This window comes from Glycine max, chromosome 2 (genome assembly GCF_000004515.6).
Source record: "Glycine max cultivar Williams 82 chromosome 2, Glycine_max_v4.0, whole genome shotgun sequence".
NCBI classification, from domain to species: Eukaryota; Viridiplantae; Streptophyta; class Magnoliopsida; order Fabales; family Fabaceae; genus Glycine; species Glycine max.
This window is the reverse complement of record NC_016089.4, coordinates 26,486,269-26,497,609: the sequence shown is the minus strand read 5'-3', so window position 1 is coordinate 26,497,609 and position 11,341 is coordinate 26,486,269. Positions and strand designations below refer to the sequence as shown.

Below are 11,341 nucleotides of genomic sequence, written 5' to 3'. Positions count from 1 at the left end.
GGTGTTTTGGTGATGATCATGATGATATGATGCAATTGATGCAAATGGGCTTTTCAAGATTAAAATTCAAGACAATACTTCAAGATTACAAGTCACAACATCAAGATGATCACTAGTAAATTAGGAAGGGAATTCCTAATTGAATTAGCAAAAGGTTTGGCCAAGTAATTTTAATTAAAAAGTGTTTTTCAAAGGTTTTACTCTCTGGTAATCGATTACCAGAGGATGTAATCGATTACCAGTGGCCAAATATATTTTATAACAGCTACTGAAATTTGAATTCGAAATTTTAGACTGTGTAATCGATTACACAATTTTGGTAATCGATTACTAGCAGTTAATAAACGTTTTAATTCAAATTTTAAAAGCTGTAATCGATTACACAATTCCTGTAATCGATTACCAGACAGGATTTTCAGAAAAATAATTCTAAGAGTCACAACTTTTCAAAGGCTTTATTGTTGACCACCAATGGTCTATATATATGTGACTTAAACACGAATTTGCTAAGAGATTTTTCAGAACAACAAGTGTTTATCCTCTCAAAGAGCAAAATCATTTTATCCTCTTAAGAATTCCTTGGCCAATTCAATTGCAATTCATTAAGGAATTATTTGAGTGCTCAATCTGTAAAATCCATCTCTTTCTAGAGAGATTTATTCTTCTTCTTCTTCTCATTCTCTAAGGGATTAAGAGACCGTGAGTCTCTTGTTGTAAAGGAATTCTAAACACAAAGGAAGGATTTTCCTTGTGTGTTTAGAACTTGTAAAAGGAATTTACAAGATAGTGGAACTCTCAAGCGGGTTGCTTGGGGACTGGACGTAGGCACAAGGGTGTGGCTGAACCAGTATAAATCTGAGTTTGCACTTTCGCTTCCCTTAATCTCCTTTATTTATTATTGCTTTATATTCATATTCAAATTGTTTTATTTGAATCAATATTTAAGAAGATTGTCATTAAGGGAATTCATAACTTGAATAAAAAGTGAAATAGATTTTTAATTGGGGAAGTAGTTTGGAATATCTTAATTCAACCCCCCCTTCTTAAGATATCTGAGGCCACTTGTCTAACAATTAGTTGAACATCCATATGTTGGGCAATTGACTAAGGATGAAAAGACAATTATTGCTGATATGACCAAGTCAATAGTGAAACCAAGAAACATTCTGCTAACGTTGAAGGAGCACAATGCCAATAGTTGTACAACAATCAAACAGATGTACAATGCAAGAAGTGCATACCGTTCTTCCATTAGAGGAAGTGATACTGAAATGCAACATCTAATAAAGCTTCTTGAATGGGATCAATATATTCATTAGCATAGATTAAAGGATGAAAATGTGGTACGTGATATCCTTTGGTGTCACCCTAATGTAGTGAAGTTATCCAATGCATGTAATTTGGTGTTTTTGATAGATAGTACCTACAAAACAAACAGGTACAGACTCTCACTACTTGACTTTGTTGGTGTGACACCAACGAGGATGACATTCTCTACTAGTTTCGTATATCTGGAGGGTGAACGTGTTAATAATGTGGTATGGGCTTTAGAACGGTTTCGAGGTATATTTCTAAGAAGTGATGCCCTCCCTAGAGTTATTGTGACTGACAGAGACCTAACATTGATGAATGCAGTGAATACTGTATTCCCTGAGTGTACAAATTTGTTGTGCAGGTTTCACATCGACAAGAATGTCAAGGTAAAATGTAAATCCCTAATTGGTCAAAAAAATGCTTAGGCGTATGTCATAGATGCCTAGGGAAGTCTGGTTGATTGTCCTTCAGAACAGAAGTTCGATGAATGTCTTAAGAAGTTTGAAATTTCTTGTTCACCTTGGCCAATGTTTGTTGACTATGTTAACGAAACATGGAGAATCCCTCACAAGGAAAAATTTGTTACAGTCTGGACAAATAAGATGATGCACTTAGGAAACACAACAACAAACAGGTATGAAAATGTTCAAGTTTTTCTATTAAGGTTGATGAATTGATGGATTTTAATTATTGTATTTGTTTATTGTTTTTTGTGTATTTCAAATGTAGGGTTGAAATTGCTCATTGGGCTTTAAAAAGAGTATTACAAAATAGCCTTAGAGACTTATGTAGTGTTTGGGATGCCATGAACAACATGATCATGCTGCAACACACTGAAATTAAAACATCCTTTGAAACAAGTACACATGTGGTTGGACATGTTTTTAAAGTTACCTTATACAAGAGGCTTGTTGGTATGGTTTCAAGGTATGCTTTAAATCAGATTGCTGCTAAGTTTGAGCATGTACATTATGCTGGCAGGAATCCTTCTTCTTGTGGTTGTGTCATGAGAACTACGCACGGTCTTCCTTGTGCATGTGAGCTATCTAAATATGTTCTTAGTAGCATCCCACTAGATTCAATCCATATGTTTTGGAGGAGACTGAGTTTTTCAGACCAAGGGTTATCTAAACTGCAAGTGACCATAAAGAAAGAGATGGAAACTATATCTAAAAGATTTGAGGAACTTGACGTTTGTGGTAAAGTAACTCTAAAGAGTAAACTTCGGGAAATTGCATACCCTAATCAAAACTCTATGTGCCCTCCTCTACAAAAGGTCAACACTAAAGGTGCACAGAAGAAACCAAAGATCAACAAAGCATGATCCATCTTACTGGGAGTATATTGATGCTTTACATTTTATGCAAAATAGCAATTCTTCAGTGAAGTGTAGGGCATCATCATCTGACCAGCCGACTCTAATAAGGACTATGCCGATGTTGGATCAATTTCAGCCATTTATACACGATTTCACTGACAACATTGTGGATGTCAAAGTTGACGGTAACTGTGGATATCGCTCGATTGCCACTGTATTAGGTATGGGTGAAGATTCTTGATCATTGGTGTGCAACCATTTTCTTATTGAACTTAGCAAATGGTCAGATGACTATATAAAGCTCTTCGGTGCCGCAGACAGATTCGAGGAATTAAGGAGGTCCCTACTTGTTGATGGATTATCCATGATATGTAATTTATGTTTTGCTTTTTAAGAATTAACTTTAAATAACTTTGATGTGTATATTTGTTTGATTCAGGTTACTGTGGATAAATGGATGGATATAACCGAGATGGGATATGTGATTGCATCAATATATAATGTAATCCTTGTATCACTGTTGCTACAATAAGCATGACGTTCTTTCCTCTTAGAAGTCAACCACCGACAGATTCTTCTGTGCATCGCATAATATGTATCGGTCACATCTATGGCAATCATTTTGTTCAAGTACATTGAAGATACTCCTATTTTTAAATTTATGCAATCATTTGTGTTCTATTGATGTAATATTCTTTGTGCATGTACAACGGGTTTATTTAAAAGACCGTTGTCCTTTACTGCCTCAAGTATTGTTATGGTCTAGGAATTGTCATCCTCGAGCAAAGTAATGGCCAACTCCATATATTAGTAGAATGCAGCAGTACAAAAGCTTCATGATGTTGAAAAGAGACTATGTTGACATAATTGAAGACTGAACATGCAGCAGTGGCCTTTATAATGTCATACATGAATATATAATTGTTACACTACAAATTAACATAATTGTCAGTTGGTTTATTACATTAAATTTAATTTCCAGACGTGTAGAAGTTATGGAAATATTGTTACATCATTAACAGGAATACCTAGTACATTTAATGGTTACGTAATTTAAAATAATTTTTGAATGTCAACTCTAATATTTAGACGAATAAACATAGCATAAAAATTATAAACCAAAATAAGTTAACATTTACAAAATGTTTGGGAAATCCACAATGTTGTCAAATACAAGAAAAATATAAACATTATCCATATATATATATATATATATATATATATATATATATATATATATATATATATATATATATATATATATAAAATGGATGACGTCTATGGCTGATCCGTGCGCCACCTTTGTCATGACCTGACATAAACATTGCCATCTGGTGTTACACCCTTAGCGATCCTTATGTAGTCTTCCATGACCTCGTGTATTTCTGTACCTACGGTGACTATCCTTAGGTTAAGAAGACGCTCCAACCTTTCTGCGATCGCTTGGCAAGCCTCCTATGACATTGAAAACAACCCATATAGTATCAAAATAAGTGAACTAAATGACATTTGATAAAACATTAAAGCAAGATTACTTACCACGGCATGTCTAGGTTGCTCCACATTAGAAGGGGCATGTGTTGGTCCTGCGGCTGGTGGCATTGGGACCTCATGGATATGTGGCTCCACATATGTGTCATCTTGCGTCACAGGTGGTTGTCTGGGCGGATCAGCAAGTTGTGCAGGTGTCATCAACGGATGAGAAATCAAGAAGAACTAGTCCATGTAATCGGATGCACACTGTCCTGGCACAACACAAATCTGCCCCGTTGCTGCAAGATAGTTAGAGTAATGCATCCACCTGTCGTCAATATCTTCAAATGAAAACCTGGAACCCGTAGTCTCTAGAGGAATGGTTTGAACGTTTCCAAATTGTCGCATCACCCTCTCTGGTCGGTGTCTGACGACAATGGGCCCCCATCGTAGATGACCTAAAAAGCATGAAATCAAATCAAACTCCCGAACTTCTCAGCACTCACCATATGGCATCCAACAAACATCAGGAATTGTCAATCCACCGGCAAGCACGTGGTGAGATCTCATCATAGTCTGGATCAGTCAAACATTGAGCTTAGAATTATACAATAACACTTGTTGCCCAACCATGAAGTCCTTCTTAACTATCATGCTATCATGGAACTTCTTGGTCTTTTCTTTGTAGAACTTGGCATTCTCGTAGGCTTCTAGGCGGATTTCATCTAACTCACTCAGTTGCAACTTTCTTTCCTCACCAGCTTGATCCATAGAGAAGTTGCAAGTCTTCACTGCCCAGTATGCTTTGTGCTCAATTTCCACTGGAAGATGACATGCCTTTCCAAAGACAACACGATAAGGAGACATTCCTATGGGTGCTTTGTAGGTAGTCCGATGTTCCCAGAGAGCATCATCAAGCCTGGTACTCCAATCTTTCCTGCTTGGCTGTACAATCTTCTCTAAAATTCTTTTGATCTCCTTGTTAGAAATTTCTGCCTGTCCATTGGTCTGGGGGTGGTATGGTGTGGATAACCTGTGTACCACCCTATACTTTTTAAGCAGGGCATGCATTGTTCTGTTGCAAAAATGGGTTCCTTGATCACTAACAATTGCTTTAGGTACTCCAAACCTGCAAAACAGATTAGACCTGACAAAATCTGCAACAACTTTAGCATCATTAGTTCTAGTGGGCTTGGCTTCCACCCATTTTGAAACATAGTCAACTGCAAGGAGAATGTAAACATAACCAAAAGAGACAGGAAAATGGCCCATGAAATCTATACCCCAGACATCAAACACCTCACAGAATAGCATAGGTTGCTGAGGCATTTGTTGTCGCCATGTAAGTGTATTTCCTACTCACTGACACTGGTCACAAGTGCTGCAGATCTTCCACGCATCTTTAAAGATGGTGGGCCAATAAAAACCACAATCAAGCACTTTGCGAGCTGTCCTTTGAACACCCAGATGGCCTCCCGGTGCGGAAGAATGACAGAACTGCAGGACTGAGTCAGTCTCATGATCTGGAATGCACTGTCTAATGACCTGATCACTGCACAATTTCCAATGGTAGGGGTCATCCCAAATAAAATGCTTAGCATCACTTTTAATTTTATCTTTTTGGGCCTTAGATGCTAAGGGAGGAAAAACAGAAGCAACTAAATAATTGACAATGTTGGCAAACCAAGGAGTAGAAAGAGAGTCAGAAATACTATACAGTATATACAAATGATCATCCGGGAAATCATCCCGAATGGGTGAATCCGCATCTGATACATGTTCAATCCGACTCAAATGATCGGCAACTAGATTTTGTGCTCCGCTCCTATCACGGATCTCCAAGTCAAACTCTTGGAGCCACAGCTTCCATCAGATCAACCTAGGCTTAGAATCAGCCTTCTTCAACAAGTACTTCAGAGCTGCATGGTCAGTATAAACAATAATGCGGGTACCAAGCAAATAAGATCGAAATTTTTCAAGAGCAAAAACTATGGCTAGAAGCTCCTTCTCAGTAGTAGTATAATTCGCTTGGGCAGCATCTAAAGTCCTAGAAGCATAGTATATCACCCTGGGCAATTTATCAATTTTCTAAGCAAGGACAGCCCCCAATGCATAATTTGATGCATCACACATAAGCTCAAAAGGGGCTGTCCAATCGGGTCCCTGGATGATGGGGGTGGTAGTCAGCGCTCTTTTGAGGCAATCAAAAGCCTCTTTGCATCTGTCATTGAAGTCAAACTCCACCTCCTTTTGCAACAAGTTGGACAGTGGAAGGGCTACTTTGCTAAAATCCCTTATAAAGCGCCTGTAGAATCCTGCATGACCAAGAAAAGATCGCACCTCTCGCACACAAGAGGGGTAAGGCAATTGTGAAATAACAGAAATTTTTGCAGGATCTACTTCAATACCCTTATTGGAAATAATGTGGCCTAAAACTATACCTTGCTCAACCATAAAATGACATTTTTCAAAATTTAGAACAAGGTTAGTTTCAATGCATCTATTCAAAACTTTTTCCAAACTATACAAACAACCATCAAAAGAGGATCCATACACAGTGAAATCATCCATAAACACCTCTATGAAATTTTCTAAGAAATCACTGAAAATACTAATCATGCACCGTTGGAAGGTACCAGGGACATTGCACAGGCCGAAAGGCATCCTCCTATAGGCAAAAGTGCCGAAGGGGCAGGTGAATGTGGTCTTTTCCTGATCCTCAGGAGCAATAGTAATTTGCATATAACCAGAAAAACCATCAAGGAAACAGTAGTGAGATTTACCTGCCAGGCGTTCAAGCATCTGGTCAATGAATGGCATGGGAAAATGGTCCTTTTTGGTAACCTGGTTCAGCCTCCTATAGTCAATGCAGACTCTCCAACTATTCTGCACCCGAGTAGGAATCAGCTCCTTCTTCTCATTTTTTATCACTGTGAGGCCGGTCTTCTTCGGGACTACCTGGACGGGACTCACCCATTGGCTGTCAGAGATAGGATAAATGATTCCAGCTTGCAAAAGCTTGGTTATCTCCTTCTTCACTACATCAAGAATCACCGGGTTGAGTCTTCTCTGTGGCTGTCTTACTGGTTTAGCTCCATCCTCTAAATTTATTCGATGCATACATGTGGATGGGCTAATACCAGGAATGTCTGCCAAGGTCCAGCCTATAGCCTTCTTATGCTTCTTGAGAACAGACAACAACTTCTCCTCTTGCTCATCAGCAAGGGAGGCAGATATAATCCCCGAAAAACTTTTGCTATCATCCAAGTAAGCATATTTTAAATTTGATGGCAGAGGCTTCAATTCTGGTGTGGTCGGCTGGATAGTGGTAGAAGGAGATGGTTTCTCAGCCTGTACCTCATAAAGAAAGTCAGAGGTATGTGTACTTCTTGAAACATGGTTAGTCCTATCTGACTCTATAAAATCAATCTCAAGAGGTAAAACACCACCACCAGACATGCAATCAATATCACTTTCAGATTCACTCTCAGCATCAAATTCAGACATATGATCAAGTACAATTTCAGACTCAATGCATGAAGAGTGAGAGGCATGCAGATTAGAGTAAAGATCAGTCATGTATTCATCAACAACATGGTCAATTATTTCAGCACGAAATATAGAAAGATCTTCAGATGGGTATTTCATAGCATCCAGAATATTAAAATGAACAGTTATATCACCAAACTCCATGGATAGTGTGTCTGCATAAACATCTATCTTAGTTCTTGCAGTTTTCATAAAGGGTCTGCCTAGAATGATGGGAACTGATCCTTGAGAAAATCCATCTTCCATATTCAAAATATAAAAATCAACAGGGAAAATCAGTTCACCAACTCTAACTAAGACATCTTCTATGAAACCAACAGGGTAGGCAACACTTCTATTAGCTAAATGAATTACCACATCAGTTGACTGCAAGGGACCTAGAGATAGAGAATTAAAAATAGACAGAGGCATAACACTAACAGAAGCTCCTAAATCTAGCATGGCATTGTCAAACTTATTATTCCCTATAATACAAGGTATGCTGAATGTACCTGGATCTTTACATTTTTCAGGAATTTGGGGAACAAATTTACCAATTAGTTCGGAGACATTTCTACCCATGCTAATTTGTTCACTTCCTTTAAGCTTCCGCTTATTAGTGCACAGCTCCTTCAAGAATTTAGCATATCTTGGAATTTGCTTTATTGCATCCAGCAGAGGTATGTTTACCTCTACTTTTCTAAATGTTTCCAAGATCTCTTTCTCTGCCTCTTCCAATTTTTTGTTGGAAACTGCTCTTGGAGGGAATGGAAGAGGAGGGATGTGCTGCTTTTGCAAATCATAATTACCAATGGAAGATTCACCTGCACATAAATTGTTAGGTAAATTTTTGTCATCACCTTTTTCTAGAGTAGAGTGAAGTTTAGCAGGTTCATTTGCATATGCGGAAGGTGTTACGGGTTGAGGTCCTTGACACTGCTTTCTCGACCTCAATGAAATGGCACTGACATTTTTGGGATTTTGGATAGATTGAGAAGGCAGCTTGTCAGAATTCTGGGACTGTTGTTGATTTAATTGTGTAGCCAATTTTCCCATCTGATTGGTTAAGCTCTAAATGGAGGCTCTGGTCTCTTATTGAAACTGCATGTTCTGCATGGTCCTTTGCCTCACAAGTTCTTCGAGGGAAGGTTGCGGAGGAGCCTCAACTGTTGGCTATTTCTGGGGCTATTGCTGTTGTTGGATTGGTGGAGGAATGTATGGTCTGCTTGGGCCAGCAGCATTTTGGAAGGAAGGAGTAGGCTGTTGTTGTTGTTGCTGAGGGCTAAACCATCTGAGATTAGGGTGATTCCTCCATCCAGGGTTGTATCTGTTGCTGGAGAGGTCATAATTGTTCTGTTGTGGTTGATTTTGCTGCTGAGGTTGAGGAGGTCTATTGTAAATGTTTGCAGCATAAGCTTCGGGCTGCTCAATTGCTCCAGGTTGCTGCATGGAAGGGCAATGGTCTGTATGGTGGTCAGCAGAGGAGCACAAACCATAGACCCTTGCGACAGGTACATATTTCTGGTTCAAGGCCAGCTGGGTTACCAAGTTAACCAATGCATCCAGTTTGCCTTCAAGCTTCTTAGTTTCAGATGATGCAGCTGAGTTTGTAGCTATCTCATGCACTCCTCTAATGACTATAGCATCATTGCTGGCGCTAAACTGCTGGGAGTTGGAAGCCATCTTCTCAATTAAATTTTTGGCTTCAGCAGGAGTCATGTCTCCAAGGGCTCCACCACTGGCAGCATCTATCATACTTCTCTCCATATTACTAAGTCCTTCATAAAAATATTGGAGAAGCATCTGCTCCGAAATCTGATGGTGAGGGCAACTGGCATATAGTATTTTTAATCTCCCCCAGTATTCATACAGGCTCTCTCCACTGAGTTGTCTAATACCTGAGATATCCTTCCTGATGGTTGTGGTCCTGGAAGCAGGGAAAATGTTTTCTAACAATACTCTCTTAAGGTCATCCCAGCTCGTGATGGACCTTGGAGCAAGGTAATACAGCCAGTCCTTTGCCACTCCCTCTAAAGAATGAGGAAAAGCCTTCAGAAATATGTGATCCTCTTGGACATCTGGGGGTTTCATGGTGGAGCAGACAATATGAAATTCCTTCAAATGTTTGTGCGGGTCTTCACCTGCAAGGCCATGAAACTTTGGAAGCAAATGAATCAGTCCAGTTTTAAGAACATATGGGACATCCTCATCAGGGTATTGGATGCACAAGCTTTCGTAGGTGAAATCAGGTGCAGCCATTTCCCTTAGAGTCCTCTCACGGGGTGGAGGTTGTGCAATGTTCAAAATCAGAATGCTCAAAATCAGGATGTTCAAAATCACCAATAACAGAATGCACAGATTCACCAGTAATGGAATGCTCAGGATGATCAAAAGGTATAAAATGATGCCTAACTAATCTATGAAATGTCCTATCTATCTCAGGATCAAAGGGTTGTAAGTCAGATGGGTTGCCTCTAGTCATACACTACATTCAGCATGCACAACTAGTTGCCTTGTCATGTAAATAAAGGTGTAGGTTTGAACTACAACTACCCTCAAATGATATCCAAATGACTTGAAATTTTGTGAGCAACCTTATAAAATGATGAGAAGATAGCTCAAAAAATTTCAGGCAAAAATTCAAAGTTTAACTATAGAAGCTAAAAATGGTAGGTTAAGAAAAATAAGTGAATAAAACTTGAAAAATAAAAAACTTTTGACAGAATCACTATTTTTGGACGATGGAGAAAGTTATGGCTGTTTGAAGTTTTGACATACACAAAATTTGCTACTTTTTTGGAACTTTCAAATCTGACCAAACTAAAGGCTCTAGCTATTTTTCCCACAAAATATGGATTGAAAGAAGTTACCACAAAAAAAATTCAGCTAAAAATAACAACCCTAGCTACTAAAACAAAAAATCCAAAATAATTCAGCATGGGTGGTCGCTAAAATCCGTTGCTACCTGATTTCTACTACTACTCTGTTTTGCCGCAAGCAAAAGTGGTCGCTAAGTCCGTCGCAAAACACTATTCACAGCAAAACACCCAAAACTAAAACAGGGGAAGCGCTTAATAGGAAAACTAAAACAGAACACACACTAAACAAAATACTAGGACATTAAACAACACTAACACACATACTAACACAATACTAACAATTAAACATAAAACACGAAAGAATTAAACACACAACGCTAACTATTATGAACCTTTGGACACTGCTCCCTGGCAACGGCGCCAAATTTGATCGAGGCCGTACTCGAATCAAATAAACATGAAAATGCAGTAACTAGGAAGTGATCCTAGGTCGTTTCCAAACAAGCAATGATAAACCAAATGTTCATAATACACTTGCAGTAACAATAATGATTGGGGGGGTTGTTTGTGTTGTGATTTAAAGGACAAAACAAGTAAACTAGAATACGAAACTACCAATATTAAAAATGGGTTGTTTCCTCTGATTCAGAAGCCATTCTCTTATCCTGGGTTATGGAGAATTCGTCCCTAACAGTTAACCACTTAATCCAACCCTATTTCAATTTACTAAGCGAAAATCAACTTAGGGTTGTCAATACGTGATTAGGCAACACATACACCAGTTAGCCCTTCGTCCATTAAGCATGAATGCAAGTTTGGCTTAGAGGAAATTAATCGAACATGAAGCGTGCACTGATTAATGTTCAAGAATTTGGGTTAACTGGAGAAA

At 38.7% G+C, this 11,341-nt stretch overlaps 1 non-coding gene across 1 annotated transcript; it reads left to right on the top strand.

Annotated features, from left to right (window-relative positions):
• Positions 1-9,446: 9,446 nt before the first annotated feature.
• On the top strand, positions 9,447-9,553 carry LOC113001036 (small nucleolar RNA R71). Its single transcript, XR_003266369.1, has one exon. It is a non-coding gene; the product is annotated as a small nucleolar RNA R71 (small nucleolar RNA).
• Positions 9,554-11,341: the final 1,788 nt, after the last annotated feature.